Source organism: Triticum dicoccoides, chromosome 3A (genome assembly GCF_002162155.2).
Source record: "Triticum dicoccoides isolate Atlit2015 ecotype Zavitan chromosome 3A, WEW_v2.0, whole genome shotgun sequence".
Taxonomy (NCBI): Eukaryota; Viridiplantae; Streptophyta; class Magnoliopsida; order Poales; family Poaceae; genus Triticum; species Triticum dicoccoides.
The window spans coordinates 165,229,987-165,236,323 of NC_041384.1; positions in this window are offsets into that span (position 1 = coordinate 165,229,987).

Genomic DNA, 6,337 nt, shown 5'->3' on the forward strand with positions numbered 1-6,337 from the left:
AAGCTGGCTTCAGTCGAAGCACTGGAAGGGGAGGTGACCAAGCTAAAGTCCTGTCTCAACGAGTCTAACCGAGAGGTGAGTCGTCTGAAGAAGGACAAAATTACCCTGAATGAAAAGCTGGAGTCTGCGGTCCACAAGAGGAATGACACAGAGGCTTATCTGAGAACTCTTGCCAAGAACCTTTATCTTATGCGGGAAGGTATTTCTTTTAAACCGCCAGGCATCTACAGGCCCCGAACATCCGGCCCCGCCAACCCGGACATCCGGCCCTTCCCAAGCTCCCAGAAATCCGGCCTCTAGCCCGGATATCCGGACACCACCGAACCCGAGAGCAACAAGGCTAGCTTCTCCAGCCTGGACATCCGGCCCCGCGTGAAAGCCCAGACATCCGGCCTGACGCCCGGACGTTCAGCCTCCCCTGTCTGCGCACAGTGTAAGGGCCCGAGGCCTGTGTACCCCTTCGCTCACCTAGACTATATATACTCTTCTCCTACCTACGTTTTAGGGTTAGCGTTGTGATAGCTCATTTGAGAGATAGAGCCTCGCTCATCCATATCGGATCTACTCCTTGAGAGAGACCGTGACCCCTCTACATAGAAGATCCATCTTGGATTCAAGACCCCCTCTTGGGTGGCCCCATCAAGACCTCCTCACGGAGAAGACCGGTTACCATTTGTATCGTCCCTTGTTGATCGTGGATCTTGTATCTCCTTTTGTGTTCATGGATCTAGCACATGTGTGACCGGATCTAGTTGGTTTGAGTGTTTCTCTTGTGTTTCCCTTTGTGTTTTCCCCCTCGTGTTCCTCGTGTTCTTCGCGGGATCCTCTCCTTTCGTGAAAGATCGACCATCTAGGGTTCCACCCTACATCATCTTGGTATCTAGAGCCACGTTGATCACGATTTCGGAGCCTCCCTGTTGTGTTTTCTAGCCTTGTTTTGTTGATTTTCTCCCTAATTCGAAAATTCCCCACAAAAATAGCCCCAAATTGTTTTGTGTGATTTGTTGGTGTGATGAAGTTTTGTTGGATTTGATCCGCAGATTTCAAGTGTTGCAGGTAGATCTAGCTTTCCATCAACTTTTCCCCAATTTCCATCCACAAATTTCCCCGAATTTTGCCCGGATTTGACCTCTCCACGCGAAGTTCATCGAGTTCGTCCATGGATCAGAGCCTGGACATCCGGCCCGACAGCCCGGACATCCGGCCATGAAGCCTGGACATCTGGCCCCTGGCAGCATCACTTCCATCCACCGCCCCGTTTTCCGTCCAAATTTCGCCAAATTTTATTTTGGTGCCCACATACACTTCCGCATAGCACCACCATATACCACATACACCACCATCGCTTACCGTTACCAACTCCGACAATTTTGTCCCGTTTTGCTTTGAGAATTTGAGTTGCGGTTCCGTGTCCTATTGTGTTTCGGCTACTTAGGTACAGTTCGACATCAACATCGCCGCTGCTCATCTTCGCCACGGGCGCGTCATCGACAACGACCACTTCACCATTTTTGACACCGTCAACCATTTCTTGCTTACAAACAACCAACATCAAGCGGTAAACTCATCTTGGTATAGTGATATATCATTGTTGCCATTACATTGATAGCCATCATAGCCTTACTCATTTGCATCGCTTACCCATCGAGACTAGCCTTTGAGTATTGTCGGCAACGTGACTTGTGCACATTAGTGATCATACTTCCCATAGCATACATATATCATTGGTGCATATCTTGGTATCATCTCTTGTGTCACAAAGTTGTCATCGCATACACAATTGCTATCTTGGTTCGTGAAGCATTGCATGAGAAAAGAGCTCAAACAAGATTTTAAGCAAAAAGGGGAAGATAAGCAAAGAGCTTTTAAGCAAGAACCATAGCATCATACAACATTAAGATTGTCATACTAGATCATCTTGGATCATACCATCGAAACACCATACATAGAGCATACTTGGGATAGAAGTCGTTGCATTTTTGCTTAGTATGTTGTGCACAAGTCTTCGTATCCGCCTATTGTGCAATCGTGCTAGCGTCTTTCTAGTGTTGTGCAATAAGAGCATTTTTGTGGATTCCACATTTTGGCTCATCCTTGGTTGCACGACCCCACTTATCTCTTTGCGTGTGTGTTTCCGTGTACCTTATTTTGCTATTGGTCTATGAGGGAGTCCTGGATTAGGGGGTCTCCGGATAGCCGGACTATCTCCATTGGCCGGACTGTTAGACTATGAAGATACAAGATTGAAGACTTCGTCTCATGTCCGGATGGGACTCTACTTGGCGTGGAAGGCAAGCTAGGCAATACGGATATGGATATCTCCTCCTTTGTAACCGACCTTGTGTAACCCTAACCCTCTCTAGTGTCTATATAAACCGGAGGGTTTTAGTCCGTAGGACAACAATCACAACATACAATCATACCATAGGCTAGCTTCTAGGGTTTAGCCTCTTTGATCTCGTGGTAGATCTACTCTTGTACTACCCATATCATCAATATTAATCAAGCAAGACGTAGGGTTTTACCTCCATCAAGAGGGCCCGAACCTGGGTAAAACTTCGTGTCCCCTGCCTCCTGTTACCATCCGGCCTAGACGCATAGTTCGGGACCCCCTACCTGAGATCCGCTGGTTTTGACACCGACATTGGTACTTTCATTGAGAGTTCCTCTGTGTTGTCGCCGTTAGGCTTGATGGCTCCTACTATCATCGATGGCGATGCGGTTCGGGGTGAGACTTTTCTCCCCGGACAGATCTTTGTATTCGGCGGCTTTGCACTGCGGGCTAATTCGCTTGGCCATATGGAGCAGATTGAAAGCTACGCCCCTGGCCATCAGGTCAGATTTGGAAGTTTGAACTACACGGCCGACATCCGCGGAGACTTGATCTTCGACGGATTCGAGCCACAGCCGGGCGCACCGGACTATCGCGATGGGTATGACCTAGCTCTGCCGCCGAACAGTACCCCAGAGGCCCCGCCCACATCAGCTCCGACCCTTAGCTCGGAGCCAACTGCGCCAATCGAGGACGGGTGGCTAGACACCGCCTCAGGGGCTGCAGTCTCGACGGCGATCGAGCCAAACACCAGCATAATCCTCTGCGCAGCTGTGACTCCAAGGTGCCGGACTCTTTCCCGGACTCCGAACCATCCGCGCCTCTGCCAATCGAATCCGATTGGGCGCCGATCATGGAATTCACCGCCGCGGATATCTTTCAGCACTCGCCCTTCGGCGACATTCTGAATTCACTAAGGTCTCTCTCTTTGCAGGAGAGCCCTAGCCGGATTATGGCCAACAGGATTGGGATGCGGACGACGAAGAAATTCGACGCCCACCCACCACCCACTTAATAGCCACTGTCGATGACTCAACCGACATGCTCGACTTCGACTCCGAAGACATCGACGGTATGGACGACGATGCAGGAGGCGAAGAGGAACCACCGCCCACAGGGTGCTGGACGTCCACTTCATCATATGACATATACATGGTGGACACACCAAAAGAAGACGACGACGAGGAACGGAAGGACACACTGAAGGCTTGTTCCCTCGAGAAGCAGTCAAAGCGGCGACGCAAGCGCCACCCCAAATCCCGCCTCAGCAGAAATAACGATCATACAGACCCAGCGTTGGAGCAGGGCGAACCACTGCCGGACCACGGCAATACGGGGAATCAAACCGAACAAACCAATTCTGTCAAAGATAATAGTCTGGACGACATAACGCCGGACAGGCACCCAGAGCAGCAGAATGTCCGTCAAAGGCTTGTTGCCACCGCGAGGAGTCTGAAAAAGCAGAAGCAAAGGCTCAAGGCTACGCAGGACACACTCCAAATCAGATGGAGTAAAGTACTCAACACAGCAGCAAAGTACGGCGACAATCGCCCCACCAAGAGCTACCCAAAGCGGAAGTTGCTACCTGAATTCGATGAGGAGGCCTCAGACCCCCCACAACCAAAAATCAAAACAGCCACCTGGCCGGATAGACGACCTCACGGCCAACATAGAGCGGCAAACAATGCCACTCACAAGACAATATGCGATCCACGCGAGGGCTCGCACCAAAAGGACAGTGCAACCAGATCCATCTATGGACCACGCAAACACGCCCCAACATACAATGTAACACAACAAACATCCGAACAACGCGGTACACCCAGATACAGGGGTGCCGCACACCCCCTATGTTTCATCGATGAGGTGCTGGACCATGAATTTCCAGAGGGATTCAAACCCGTAAACATAGAGGCATACGATGGAACAATAGACCCTGGGGTCTGGATTGAGGACTATATCCTCCATATCCATATGGCTCGAGGAGATGATCTCCACGCCATCAAGTACTTACCCCTCAAGCTCAAAGGGCCAGCTCGTCACTGTCTTAAAGGCCTCCTCGAAAACTCCATTGGAAGCTGGGAAGAGCTCGAAGACGCTTTTCGGGCAAATTTTCAAGGGACTTATGTCCGACCTCCGGACACGGACGATTTGAGTCATATAACTCAGCAGCCCGGAGAGTCAGCCCAAAAACTTTGGAACATGTTTCTTACTAAAAAGAACCAAATTGTCGACTGTCCGGACGCTGAAGCCTTGGCAGCTTTTAAGCATAGCGTCCGTGATGAATGGCTTGCCAGACACCTCGGCCAAGAAAAGCCGAGAACAATGGCAGCATTAACAAGCCTCATGACCCGCTTTTGTGCGGGTGAGGACAGCTGGCTAGCCAGATGCAGCACCAGCGACCCCAGTACATCTGAAGTTAGAGATGGAAATGGGAAATCACGGCGCAACAGCAATAACAAACGCCGGAATAAAGAAGACAACACGAAGAGCACGGCAGTAAACGCTGGATTCAAAAGCTCTCGGCCAGGTCAGCAAAAGCCGCCCTCTAAAGGCGCCAGAGATGAACTGTCCAGCCTAAACAAAATTCTGGACCAAATATGTCAGATGCATAGCACTCCTGGTAAACCTGCTAATCATACCCACAGAGAATGTTGGGTCTTCAAGCAGTCCGGCAAGCTGAACGCCGTACACAAGGGGGAGGATACACCAAGCGAAGACGAGGATGAGCCTCTCAAGCAAGACACTGGGGAACAAAAGAAATTTCCCCCAGAAGTCAAAACAGTAAACGTGTTACACGTAATCAAGGGAAGAGAAAAAATGGCACTCCCAGAAAAATATGCCCAAGGGCCTATCACCGCAGAGTCCTGCCATTGGTCGTCTCAACCGATCACTTTCGACCATCGTGATTACTCAGCAAGTATCCGGCGTGCAGGATGGGCTGCCCTGGTATTAGACCCAATAATTGACGGATACCACTTCACACGAGTCCTGATGGACGGTGGCAGCAGTCTAAACCTGATATATCAGGATACAATCCGCGAAATGGGGATAGACCCAACAAAAATTTGCCATAGAAATACTACCTTTAAAGGAGTAACGCCAAGCCCAGGGGCTCATTGCACGGGCTCCCTGCTACTAAAATTTATATTCGGCTTCCCCGATAACATCCGTAACGAACATTTAACCTTCCACATCGCTCCGTTCCAAAGTGGCTATCAAGCACTACTCGGACGCGAAGCTTTCGCTCGCTTTAATGCAATACCGCACTACGCTTCCCTCACACTCAAGATGCCCGGTCCACGTGGCATCATTACAGTAAACAGAAGTATTAAGCGATCTTTGCGCACCGAAGAGCATGCGGCTGCCTTGGCAGCCGCACACTAAAAACGCCCTCACCAAATAAAGCATTTAACAGGTCTTCAAGACCTCGGACACGGTTAGTCGAGTCCGGCGCCGCTATATGTAATTTATACTGGATCAATGGTCACACCCCTATTACAAATACAAGGGGCTCAACGCGCACAGATAAGTGGCAATTTTTACTCATCTTGAATTATATATGGTGTCTTTAAAAACTATCTTTTCGCACGACAACTTTTTTACCTAAGTTCCTCTGTTTTACAGATGATCATCGTGCTACACCCGTCCAGGATACGGCACAACAGAGACACATGCGCAGACTATTGGGGAACATAGTAATTTCAATAAAATTCCTACGCACACGCAAGATCATGTGATGCATAGCAACGAGAGGGGGGAGTGTGATCTACATACCTAGTAGATCGACAACGGAAGCGTTTGGTTGATGTAGTCGTACGTCTTCACGGCCCGACCGATCAAGCACCGAAACTATGGCACCTCCGAGTTTTAGCACACGTTCAGCTCGATGACGATCCCCGGCCTCCGATCCAGCAAAGTGTCGGGGAAGAGTTCCGTCAGCACGACAGCGTGGTGACGATCTTGATGTACTACTGCAGCAGGGCTTCGCCTAAACTCCGCTAC